Below are 13,312 nucleotides of genomic sequence, written 5' to 3'. Positions count from 1 at the left end.
CTCATAACCAGTTAGACTAATATCCATTTCTTTTTTATTCATTCTGCATAATTTAACACTCAGTCCAATTAGACCAAATGGTATATGGACCACATGTAAATAGCTATTGGACCAACTGGTTATTAGACAGAATGGCATTAGACTAAATGAAAGTAGACCATATGGTGAGTGGACGAACTGATGGTAGACCAAATAATAGTAGACAGGTTGGCAATTGGATGAATTGACATTAGACGAATTGGAAATTAACCATGTTTTCATAGAAGTGTGTTTTATAGCTCCATGGTTATTTATACCACCCCCTTGTTCCAATAATTAAGTAATATAATGGATTATATTTCGACCCTTTCCAAACCATTCCCCATACTATACGGTATGTGAAAAACACATATTTGTCGAACAGGTTTTTGTATTGAGATGTAGTAACCCACGAGCTAAGAACGTAAAGATGAGAAGCAAAATTCTGTGACAAAATTTTAACATTCCTCTTTACCCACAATGCAGTACGACGACGCGTCTGAAGGAGCGCATGCTGAAAAGCATGACTGTGTTTCATTAACCAAGCAAAAGTTGGTTTGATTACAGTGTTTATGGATTGTAAATTAAACTCTCTCCTCACTATACAGACAGTACTAATAACTTTCAAGCTCCATCAATCACGCTGAATCTACGCTGTCTCCCTTGACACAAAGAGGCAATATTTATCACCGAATTTGTCAGGAATCGGTGAGAAATTGCTCATAATGAGAGATAGAAGGGTGGAAGATGAGCATGTTATTTCAACTACTGTGAAATATTGTATTCAGAACAAAAGGAAAGTGAACTGTATATATATTCGATGTATTATTATTATTTTTCTGCATGCCTAAAGTGGATTTATCAGCATTCTCATCACCTGTGTGGTATTCAATAGATTGAATATTATTCCTGTCATAATATATTATCAACCAATATTTTTTCATTAGGCCAATTACTTCATAAGCCAATTTTAATCTTTAATATTTTAAAATCATCAAAGATCAGTTCCAAATAGTTAATGTGACTCTTCGCTTCTATCTAATGAACATGGTAATCGTCTGTAATCTGACACATATGGTATTTTCAGCAGTCCCTGTGAACTGTTGACGAATTTGTCATTAAACCGCCATCAACTGATGGCAAATGATTGCATGAATAAATCAGTGTTGGCTTCGGGATGAGCTTTAGGCCAGGTGTTTCTAATGGGAACGAGGACTATTATAAACCCCACTGAATAACATACATTATCTGCTTGATGCTTGTACTCTGTTAGTGTATCCAACAGTAATACTACTAATAATTGGCACTTGGATAGCGCTTTTATTGGTCATATTGCGACGCTCGCGATGCTTTGTAATTTTTTCCCCCATGAGCGAGATGGGAGTAAATATTAAGAGATGATAGAATTACAGTTGATCTCCCACAAAGTTAATCTTATAAAACTGAGGTTGGTGTAAACATATTAAACATTTCAAAAATGTCTCTTGCGAACATACAGTAGTACTATTTACATATGATAAACACAATTCATATTCATAATCAGGTAATAATACAATGTCACACAATATTTTCATTGATGAACTCTATAGACATGTATATTGAATACCATACACGTTTCCCCCATTTTTCTTCACAAGTTACCGATGAAATAAGGTAAAAGCGACTTGGTGTTTATTCCGTATTTGAAAAGAAAAATGTGCTAGTATTGCTAGCATATGCAGACTGACTGCATAAACTAGCATTAAAATAGAACATTAATCAACCAGCCAGTGCAGAGTGATAAAATGAGTGATAAATATTTCTGGAATACTCATCACAAATGTCAAAATTTACATAGGCAAAGTGCACGGTGAGGTGTATGCAGAAGTGGCAAGTGTCACACAAGTTTTTTTCCCCAATTATTTACATTCTTGTGTATTTTTAAAAGTATGGTAGCTGTTGTATTTTGTTGTAAATAGATCTTTTCACACCTAATAGTACAAGTTTGGGTAATAAACAACATAACTAACCTAACTAAGGTAATTGCTATTAAAGTTGGCTGGCATTTCAATTACCACAGAGAGACACAGCACTGCATCCTTTATGTAAGATGTTCTAACTGAAAACGACACACTTTCCAATACACTAATTCTTACTTTGCCCATGCCCCAAATGATTTTGAATGTCCAAAGTTATCTCAAAACATGGATAAATCATCATATCACGCTCTTATTCAGGCACTCACAAAGTAAAAGGAGGTGCGATCGGAATTCAGAATAGCTTATTCATTTCCTTTTGAAAAGTGAATACATCCATGGATATCATGGAATTCAACTCAACCTGTTGAATGCTGAACTCCGTGATTCCCATAGGCTTTTTACAGGGATTACCTGGTTCCACTGGACGACGGGCTAGGTGAAGAATAGATTGTTCCCACAGCACATTCCAATATATGAAGGAACATTCAGGTATAGAGACGAGCTAAAGGTATTAGTAAATCATCTCCCGTTTTTCATAATGGATGAAGCTCGATGTTTGGAATCAAGTTTGAATGAATTGAGTGCTGCTATGCTGGGCAAGAGTTTTATGTCAGTGGGTTTTAGATCTTAGTTCTTAATGACCTTCATTTGCGCATGCTGACTTGCTTAGAGTATAGATTCAATTACATGGAAACATAATCAATAACACTACAAATATACCAATCACAACCTCTAGGACTTCATATCATCTATCTATTAGAATTTGCAAAATCTTTAATTGTGCATATGACATGTCAAAATTGAAGTAATTCATACCAAACGCAAGGTTTTGACCTGAAAGATGACTGCATGAAAAATCATCAACTTAATTTTGAATTGTATGAATATGCTATTTCAAGAGGAATGAATGATTTTTTTTTCACTTCATCGGAGCCTTTTGAGATGCAATTTGGGAGCATGTACATAGGTTGATAGGTTGACAGCCAGCAGTGCTGTATGGGTTAAGATTGTGCGCCATTAGAGATGCACCATACAGGTGCTGTTAGAAAATGAGATGAGGACGGGCTTTCTGATGACTCATCATGGCTTCGGGAGCAGCGAATCCATTTGACATGTCCTTCTCCTTCATTTGCATTTACCATCAAAGAGTGATGCTAAAGGGGATTCCAAAGGGTTAGGAAGAGGGACAGACAGATAGGGGAGAGAGAGGGAGAGAGAGGAGGGACAGAGGGGGGCAAGATTTGTCGTTTCTCAACGAGAAGAGATGACGACGAGCTTCCAAATCAATCGTCTTTCTCATCACTCTGTGACCCATTTTCAAGATTTGTCTTATTTCTGATGTCACGTCTGCCAGGCGTTGATGAGATGGAGGAGTACTCGAGGTACATCAAGAAGCCATGATGGAAAGTTTGAACATTTCCATGAAGTGTGCTTGTGTTTGGAATGGGGTGATGGAAGAGAGAGAGAGACAGACAGAGTGGGATAGAAGAAGTGGAGAGAGATGGGACAAGGGAAAATGCGGAGAGAGGGAGAGAGAGGGAAGGAGGTAGGGGTGAAGGGAAAGTCAGAGAAAGCAAAGGGGGTAGTGGAAAAAACAGGGGGAGAATAAGAGAGAGAGGTAGACGGAGACAGAGAGAAAGAGGCAGAGACAGAGCAGTGGAAGTGAAGAGGCAGAGAGACACAGGGAGAGAGAGAAAGAGATGGACTGAGAGTAAGAATGAGAGTGAATAGAACAAGAGAAATAAAAGATGAAATACCAGGCCTGTGAGGACTCATTGGAGAACATTCCCAAGCCCATCCCAAACACAAGTGTCAGGTGATGATGTTGGTTTTGGCGATCATTACCCAACGATTGGATCATCTCATTGATGATGTTCTCGGCTCTCCTCTTTCCTCCTCTAGTCACTATCAGAAAGAGTTGAAGATGCTGCAGGATGCGATCCTAAGATGATCATGGAGACGATGATAGCTTCATCGGTTTCACCCATTGTAACAGGTAGAGCAGAGCACGGAAGATGTGATTAAATCCATCATGAGATGCATTGGCAGGACGGCAGGCAAATGTGTGTCGTTCGGGGCTACGTCTGTGACGGAACATCTAGGGAAATAAGAAAAAAAAGGGATATATCCAGGTAATAGAGTTAGATTGCTACTAGAGGGGATATTAAGTGGAGAGAAAACACCTTGCAATTGCTTTTTTAAAGGTCAAGTCCACTCCATTAAAAAAAATCTTGATGAATAGTTATGCTTATTGCACGAAACAGTGGTATGCACATCCATGGGCACTGTGCAAATGAGGGAACCAAAATCTCAGGTAGTTACCAAGGGCAACAGCAAATTTAAAGGCACAGTTTAACATTTTCAAAGGTCATATTTCAAATAAAAATGCCGAGCTTCGATTCATCCTGTATTTAATATTGTTCATATATTGTTTAAAGAAATCATTAAAATTCAAATACGGTATTTTACGAAAATGGAAATGATCAGTCCTTTGCAAGTGCATGGAGAAGTACTGGATCACCCCCCCCCCCCTCTTTTAAATAGACCAAATTATAAAAATGTAAATGATCAGTTCTTTGTAAGTGCATCTTAGAGAAGTGTTGGATAATTGATGATGTTGGATGAAGTGTAAATGATCAGACATTAATTTTGCAGGTACATACCAAAGTGGTCAATTCAACTCCCCTGTTGGTAGTCAAAAGAATATGACGCTATACATCATCTTCTCATTTTAACCCAGGTAATTACTGTATTTCACTTGCAGCCATGGGGGTTTTTACACTGAATATATAATCTACAGGTCAAAACTTCTGCATGGTGTTCATGCACTGCATGGACCAATATGCATTCTGGCAATTCGACTAAAGCCGCAATTTGTCTGTGCCACGTATAAAGCAGTCAGGAGGAAAATTGGATAATACAAAAACCTTTCTTTCATTGAATCGTGCTCAATAAGAAATGACAAAAGGCTGACAGTGAACGAAAATCACCCTGGGGTATTGTCTCATGAACTGAAGTGAAAGAATTAACATCAACAGTATATCCCGCGCAGACTTGTAATGGGCTTGTCAAAGGATAACCGATGGCTTAACACTAAAAGTAATATTCTTTAATATCTGGGTACAGATAATACGAGATGACAGGGATTACTATGTCAGCTGCCTTTTGGAAGCCATTCAAATCAATAACAAGTTTTTAATGAAACAAATTTCCTACTCTCTACAAATTTATAGTGGAAAATTAATAAGAAATTTAACATATCGACTAGAAATTTACGATATATGTAATGTGTAAGAATTTTTCTACATATTTCCATTTTTTTTTTTGAAAAACCATAAAATCTTATTCTAGCAGGGCCCTAAGTTTCTGAAAAAGAAAGTAAACTACAAAAAAAGTACTTCAGTCACCCTCACAATAAAAAATAAGCAAAAGCAGGTGTTATGTATGGGCCAAGGTTGTACATATAGTACTACACCTGTATATATCTGTGTGCAGTCGATGTGACTTTCAGCAAAATAGTCTGAAATTTTCATCATATTGGAGCAAATTCAAAAAAATTACAGCACTTAGCATTCACTACTTCTCAGCATTATTATCAGTATTTACAATCACTTTGAAATAGTTTCTTCCTCAATTCAATCTCACAACCCGAAATTATCTTCAAGAAGAGTATCAAAGCTGTGTTAAATGACACAAGTCAATGCTTTATTTTTCATTTTTGCACCCGAAATTAACTGAAGATTTATATTCACTTTGGTCTAACCATACAAAAGTATTTCGCCAATATCATCACAATTCGCAGTACATTCAAACTGTTTCTGGAAGGGGAATAAAATGCCTTTTTGTGTTTAATATAAATACCAGTTGTGGTAACGATCTCAAAATTAGTTCGAAAAGAATCCAATGAAATTACCACTTAAATGTTTGTATATATATATATTAATAAAAAATAGCTCTGGAAGAAAATGTGTATTTGCTGAGAAATTAGCAAAATAAGCACAGATTTCCATCAAATGTGAGGTATTTTTCGAAGCAATATTAATACACTGTCCCACATATGCTTTTATGTGATCATCAGAATTATCAATTTTGAACTAAGATTTCATGAATTTACAAAGATAAGTTAACATTAAAGTACCAGATCTAGATGTATGATAATATTTTGGCAATTCAACCTTGATTTAAAAGACTTTCTCATGAAATGATTGTTTGCTGCAACTACTGTCTTTTACCTATAATAACTCCAGTATTTCTAGTACATAAATATCTGCATCTTTCTTAATAAAGTCGTAATTTCAAGATGGATTCACTCCTTTCTAGAAGGGTCCATGGTTTCCATGACAACCACTGCACTTTACTGCCAATTTCCTGATATTTTACGAAGCAAAGGAGGAGACAAGGCAAGAATCATTAAAGGCATGCTAATAAGCAGTTGCTAAGCAACATAAATAGGATAGGTTTATCTGCAGTGTATGTGATAAGCCATACTGCAGGCCATATCATATAAGTTTTCATTCATTATTCATGCAAGTCATATTCCATCATGTATTTGCAGTGTCTCACCGCCGTAGCAAATATCTTGGCGAAAGGGGATACCACAATGATGACAATTGTTACAGCCGGCAGAATATCTCGATGACATTTCAATTCAATAAAATGGGTCGTCTCTTTTTACCGCCGGCCCCCCAAAAAAGGGGAAAGAAGATACAGTAACTGTGATCACTTAGCTTATTCTAAATGAAGTCACGGTCATCGAAATAAGCGTTAGTATGAGGATATTGCTTAAAAAATATTGGGCTAACTTGATTTTTTTTTTAATGGATTAATGTGAATATTCAAGAAAGTTGACAAGAAAAGAGACTGAAATGAGAAATAAATTAGATTGACAGATAATAATTATGAAGGTACAAATGGGAGGGAAATAAAAGTGAAACAGAAACAGAGCAGTGAAACAAATATATGAAGGTGATTTCGTCCCTCATGAAAGCCAAATTTCCCCCTTAAATTAGCAAAATGGACTGCTTTGGGGTGACCATCTCTTCTAAAGTTGCCGAAAGTTCTGCCAATAAAAATATTCAAGATCATTTAGAAATAAATATTCTACATACAGCAGAATCACATGTACAATATATGCTTTTTACAGAATTTTTGCTCATTGGACAACAAAAATAACACAAGAAGTGAGAGAAATAGCCTTAAAAATTCAGCAATCATGCCAATGTGGAAAAAATTGCCCTTAAAATACAAAAGTATTTCCTACCCTAACACAGAGTGTTATGAACGACATTGTTAGAAAAATACCTGTATCTAATACTCAGGAGAAAATAGATAAGTGATCGAGAGAGCGCGAGAGAGAGCAAGCTGAAGAAAGGCTTTCTAGTATTGTTGTTTGTTTGATGGAAAATCAACAAAATTCTAAAATGTAAATAAACAATGAATTTTCCACAAGAGAAATGCTTGTGTTACCCTGCATATTTGATATATTGTGGTTTGTTTAAACCTGTACTACCAGTAGTCACTCACTGACAAATATATGTACTATGTAAACATTCAACAATATATATTTGACGCACAAAACTGCCCCTTTTCAATAAATGATTGAGCTGAACAATAACCATTTGCTATTGCCCAAATAAAAGTGAGATTAAGAGTCAATAAATTGAGAAGCATGTTTATCCAGAATTGAATTTGTGTTTCATTTTCCAATTGGTTATTGAAACCATGACATACTGATCAGGGATTCATTTCATGGAACAAGTAATCTGAGATATTCAGTTATTATTTGTTATAAGCTACTGAAATCCTTGCATCTGATTGACTCAAAGCAAATTTACTAACTATTTTGTTTCATGAAACACCCCTGTTTTTTTTTAGCTTCCAGTCTTTTACATTTCCCTCACAAATAATGTCAAAGGCTATCAAAAATTATAACTTCAAAAGAGCCCAAATTAGCATGCTGAAAGCTTGTTTGTCAATCGACTGACCCTTGGCCCTTTCAATTTCACCAATATCTATTTGAAATTCCACTTAAGAAAACATTGTTTTGTAATACAGACCATGTTTCTGCCCCAGTTTGTCATAAATACTGACCGGCTTGACAAGAACGAGAAAGCTTCACCCTTAGCAAAGATTTCTTCTTTGCGGAAGAAAATCAAAATTCCAGATGAGTCTGTTTCATGGGTCTCCAACTTGCGCAGAAAATTGGTTCCAATAAGCTTCAATTAGGCTTGCATTATGCAGCCAATTAAAGTACAAATTAAAATAAATGCAGTCGCTCAACTGCACAGGATTTGATTTACAGGCATGTTACGTTATGAATAATCTTTACGGAAAGGACATCAAGTGTACAAAGCAGGACAAGGTTATAAGCACCCAGAATGGACACAAACAAAATTTTCTTGTTTGTTAATATCGAGTTCATGTAGAATGGAACAGTAAAGGATTGTACTACTATTAAAACAAAATATGAGTTGAATTGGAACACTTTTCTTGCCATGCAAGGTTTTCAAAGAGTCAGCACTGCAAAACCTGTGGTGTGTGTTACATGTAGGGCCATACTCCTAAGGTGTTAAAATATTACACCCTAGTGTTTGAGCAAAGGGTGTAACATTCAAAAGTGCTGTAATAACACTCATTGGCATTGAATTAACACCACTGGTGTAAGTGGCTGGCATGGTCCTGTGTATATACATGTACTGGTCTAACGCCACAGTTTTTGCTGTGTGGAGAGTTTCCAACCATTACAGGTTATGCGGAACAAACAAGTCTGAAACCGTTTCATGGTTTCTTTCAAAAAAAAATTAGGAAATGTCTAATTTTGTGTATACTGCAACATGTCTGCATCTAATAGAAAATATCTTAATTTTTCCTTATAATCAAGGTTTATTTTATTTCCAATTCGTCTAATCGTCCAATTGCCAACTCGTCTATCATCATTTGGTCTACCATCAGTTCGTCCTCTATCCACATTGCCAACTCGTCAACTCACCATTTCGTACAATAACCAGTTGATCCAAAAGCCATTAAGTCCATATGCCATTTGGTCTAACTGGACTAAGGGTTAATAGAGCAAAATGAATGAAAATGATATAAATATTACACCAACTGGTTTTGAGACGAAAACGTCATAGACGAAATGGTGATTAGACGAAGTGATGATTGGACCAAATGGTTGTAAGACGAAATGTTGATGGACGGAATGGCTCTAGACTAAATGAAAGTAGACCATGTGGTGAGTGGACGAGTTGGCAGTAGACGAATTGGCTATTTACCACAATCAAGATATGCTAGTATAGGGCACATGAGAGTAATTAATCCATGCACAAAGCATGCCGGACAGGCGTAAGTAAAGATCACATGACTATATTGATTAAGATAATTCATTAAAAATAGACAAAATGTTTGTATATCACAATATAAATGTTAGAAACAATGTCATGTTTATACTCTTCATAATTAAGACCTTTGGGGAGGCTAGACTGCATTTTTTTAATTTCATTTTAATTATTATTATCCACAATGCAGTTCAGGTTTTTCTGGCAATGAACTGACCAAAATTATGGTTGGTTAGTCTTATTTCAGGCCATTTAACTTTTGATTGAGCTGGACAAGTACCCGATTAACATATCTACATGTAGTTTTAATGTACTGTTAATTGTGACTAATATCAGTGAATTAAAGCAAAATCTATCATGGGATTGATTTTTGAAGATTTTTTTGATGAGCTATGATTTAACTATGAGTGAATGGGGGTCTGTAATACTCATGTGAGCCCTAGTAGGGAAAATCATAGGGTCAGGAAACCATGCTACCCCACATCAGTTTCATTGGGAGGAGCTAAAGCTAGACCTGCATGTGGGTCAGTGATTCAGTTCACTTTTCAACTCCTAGGTTCAGATGGTGATGATGGTAATGATGATGCTAATGGTGATGACAATGGTGACGGCAGAGATGATGGTGATGGTGATAATGATAAAGATGATGGTGATGATGATGATAATGATGATGGTCATGATGATAATGATGATGATGATGACCACGGCGATGATGGTGAAGATGGTGGTGTTGATGATGATGGTGATGTCAGATGATGATGGTGATGATGATGATGAAGATGATGATGATGATGATGATGATGATGGTGGTGGTGGTGGTGATGATGATGATGATGATGGTGATGATGATGGTGATGATAAAGTATTATTACTGAACAATAAAAATCATATAATCAATAATTAACAAGGATTAATATTCAATACAGATAATAATGAAAATTTGGTTACTAGCTTTCTACACTTCTATAAACGTGTTCAAGTCTCAGCCAAGCCAACAATGAATACAAGGTAAAAGAGGACAGGAATTCCTACGAAGTTCAATATACGATGCATGGTGAATTTACAAATCATATCAGACAGATGTAGGTCTACATCAGGCAAGCACAAGGACAATTTTATAAAATAACTTAAACCCTGAAAGTGCAAAGTTGTTACTTATATCATAGCTTTCCAGTTTGCAAGTAGATATTATGTTTAGGATTCGTGTTGATCGTTATCAGTTTATGGTGGTGGCTTATACACATTTATTAATCAATCAGACTGTCATAATATTCAAATCAAGCGGTGACCATTGTAGACTTAATTTGTTCATCTGGAGCCCGTTTCATGAAGGATTTGCATCTGTTGTAACTTTGCCATTATGGCAACTACCATGGTAACCTTGATTCTGATTGGCTGACGAGCCCTGTTACCATGGTAGTTGCCATAATAGCAAAGTTACAACAGTTGTAAGTCCTTTATGAAACGGGCCCCAGATCAAATTTAGCATCCTCCAATGGTAAAAATATAGCATTTCCTTGCAATAAGCCCTCTCATGGATCATATAGGTTTTGTAGTATATATATATTTTATATACATTATGGTAGTTTATAATATTAATTCAAAATATTAGTAGCTCACTAGTTATTCCTAATTCATAAGTATTGAGGCCTTACTTTTCACACGAAGAGTGTTTTTTTACAAAATTAATATAATTCAGGCTTTACAAAAACAAATCATCCGGCCATGATTCCAACTAATTAAATCAACATTTCTCAGATAGCATTACATGTATTCAAGAAGAGCTTCCATTTAAATGCAATGTATAAACATTGATCACCATCAAAGCTTCAAGTAACATCTAATGATGATAAAACATCTACTTGTATCATGCATTCCATACATTGTCATCTCACACAAATTTTGTTTGTAATGAATGTGTTCGCTACTTCATTAATAATCACTTGTTATAATGCATTATGTCATTCCCATATCTACAGTACATGCATTAAAGCTATAAATACATGCTCTTCTTCAGTGCACTTTTCCCTTTCAGACCCCTCCCCTTACCAGTCGGCCCCCCCCCCCCTCCCAATCCTCCCATCCAACTCTCCCTACGCTCTTCTCACCTCCAAGCACCTAGTATATAGAAAGCAATTTCTGAAGCTATAATTCTCCTCAAACTGCCATCAAATCCCACTTTCTCCTCTCCTAAAATTAAACTCGTACTCGGAGTGAATATTGGCCCGCTCAATCAAACCAACAAACTGGTGCCGTCTCGAATTCAATTTCAAACGATGACTCTAAATATATTGAGCTGGAGGTCTCTCTTCATGCCTCAAGGTATACTTCTATCTTTTCTCTCTCTCTGTCTGACTTTTCTTGTCTCTCAGCTTGTCCTTTTTGCACCTCCTCTGTCTCTCTCCCTCTCTCCACCAGTCCCTTCTCTCTACCTATCGTACTGCCTTCCTCAATCTCTCAGTCTCTCTTTCTCTCTCGCGCGCATCCCAATTTCTTTTTCAATCTTTGTCCCTCTCAACTTCTTCTTCTCCTCCCCCTTCTCCTCCTTCATCTTCTTCTCCTCCTGCTCCTTCTTCTCTTGCTGCTCCTCCTCCTCCTCCTCCTCCTCCTTCTTCACCTCCTACTCCTCCTCCTTCTTCACCTTCTTCTACACCTTCTCCTTCCCCCTCTCCTCTGCCCCTATTCTTCTTCTTCTTTTGTATTCTCTCTCTAGCTCTCCCCCAAGCATAACTCTCTCCTCCCATACCTCTCCTGTTTTCTTCCCTCGCCTCTCTTGTCTCCTCTACTCCCCTTCCTCTCTCCTACCAGACCAACCTCCCTCTTCCTCTTCTCCCTGTCCCTCCCTTCCATTCCCCCTTCCTCTCTTCTCTTCCTCATCCTCTCCTTCTTCCTCCTCCTCTCCTTCTTCCTCCTCTTTCTCTTCAGTGGTCTCCTCCGCACAGATTGTTTCCCTCTTCCTCTCTCTGCCTTCCATACCCCATCCATTTTATTTTCTATTATTCATCTACACCTCCGAGGCTTTGGGCAAATTTGAGATTTAGTGAGTTTGTTGGGAGAGCAATCCGAACCCATCAGCAAGACTGGATGCAGTTTCCATTTTTCCCTAGTAGAGGCAGAATTATAGACCATAGTACCATGCTCAATGGCCCGAATTCACAAAGGTGTTTTCGTTTGCAACCATGGTTTTTAGAAACCGTGGGTTTTAGAAACCATTGTTTTTAAAAAACCATGGTTTCTAAAACTTGCGATTCACAAACGATGGTTTCTAAAACCCACGGTTTGAAACCACCTAAAACAGTTGACTCAAAATCATGCCGAAAACCCACGGTTGAAACCATGGTTTCGTTTGAAACCACCTTTGTGAATCGCAAAATCAGTAAAACCCACGGTTGAAACCATGGTTTCTGCAAAAACCACCTTTGTGAATTCGGGCGAATATGTTTGTCACTGAAGTCATGATATACATTCACAGGCATCACAAATTAAAGGGAAACTCAAAATGTCAAAAGAGTGAAAAAGAAAATAAGTATTGTGACCTCCAAGGTTTTTTTTTAATATTTACCCTTTTTAAAATAATATTCTCAGGCATTGCAAATTGAAAACAACCTCAAGATCTCAGAAAAGTGAAAATATATGGAAGTATTGTGACCACCAAGGTTATTTTATAAAATTGTAGAAAAAATACAGGGCAAAGGATAGCTTTTTTAATTTTTGAAATAGTCACATTCATAATAAGGCAACCCCCCAACAACAAAAAAATACTTGGGCCAAATCAGTGTATTCCGTCATTTCCATGTATTTCCGTGTTCAGTGCTACCAATTGAATTAATTTTTTATAGTGAACCATACAGCAAACACCTATTCCTTGTTTGCATAAGCCCCACAAATAGAGTCTTAGCCAAATTCATATTTTTCATAATTGATTAATAATTATTTTTTGTGAAGAAATAAAATTCTTTTAAAAAAGGAGAACACATAGAGCAAAAATATTCATTTTTTCCT

This window comes from Lytechinus pictus, chromosome 5 (genome assembly GCF_037042905.1).
Source record: "Lytechinus pictus isolate F3 Inbred chromosome 5, Lp3.0, whole genome shotgun sequence".
NCBI classification, from domain to species: Eukaryota; Metazoa; Echinodermata; class Echinoidea; order Temnopleuroida; family Toxopneustidae; genus Lytechinus; species Lytechinus pictus.
The sequence above is the reverse complement of the archived record's forward strand: the minus strand, read 5'-3'. Positions refer to the sequence as shown.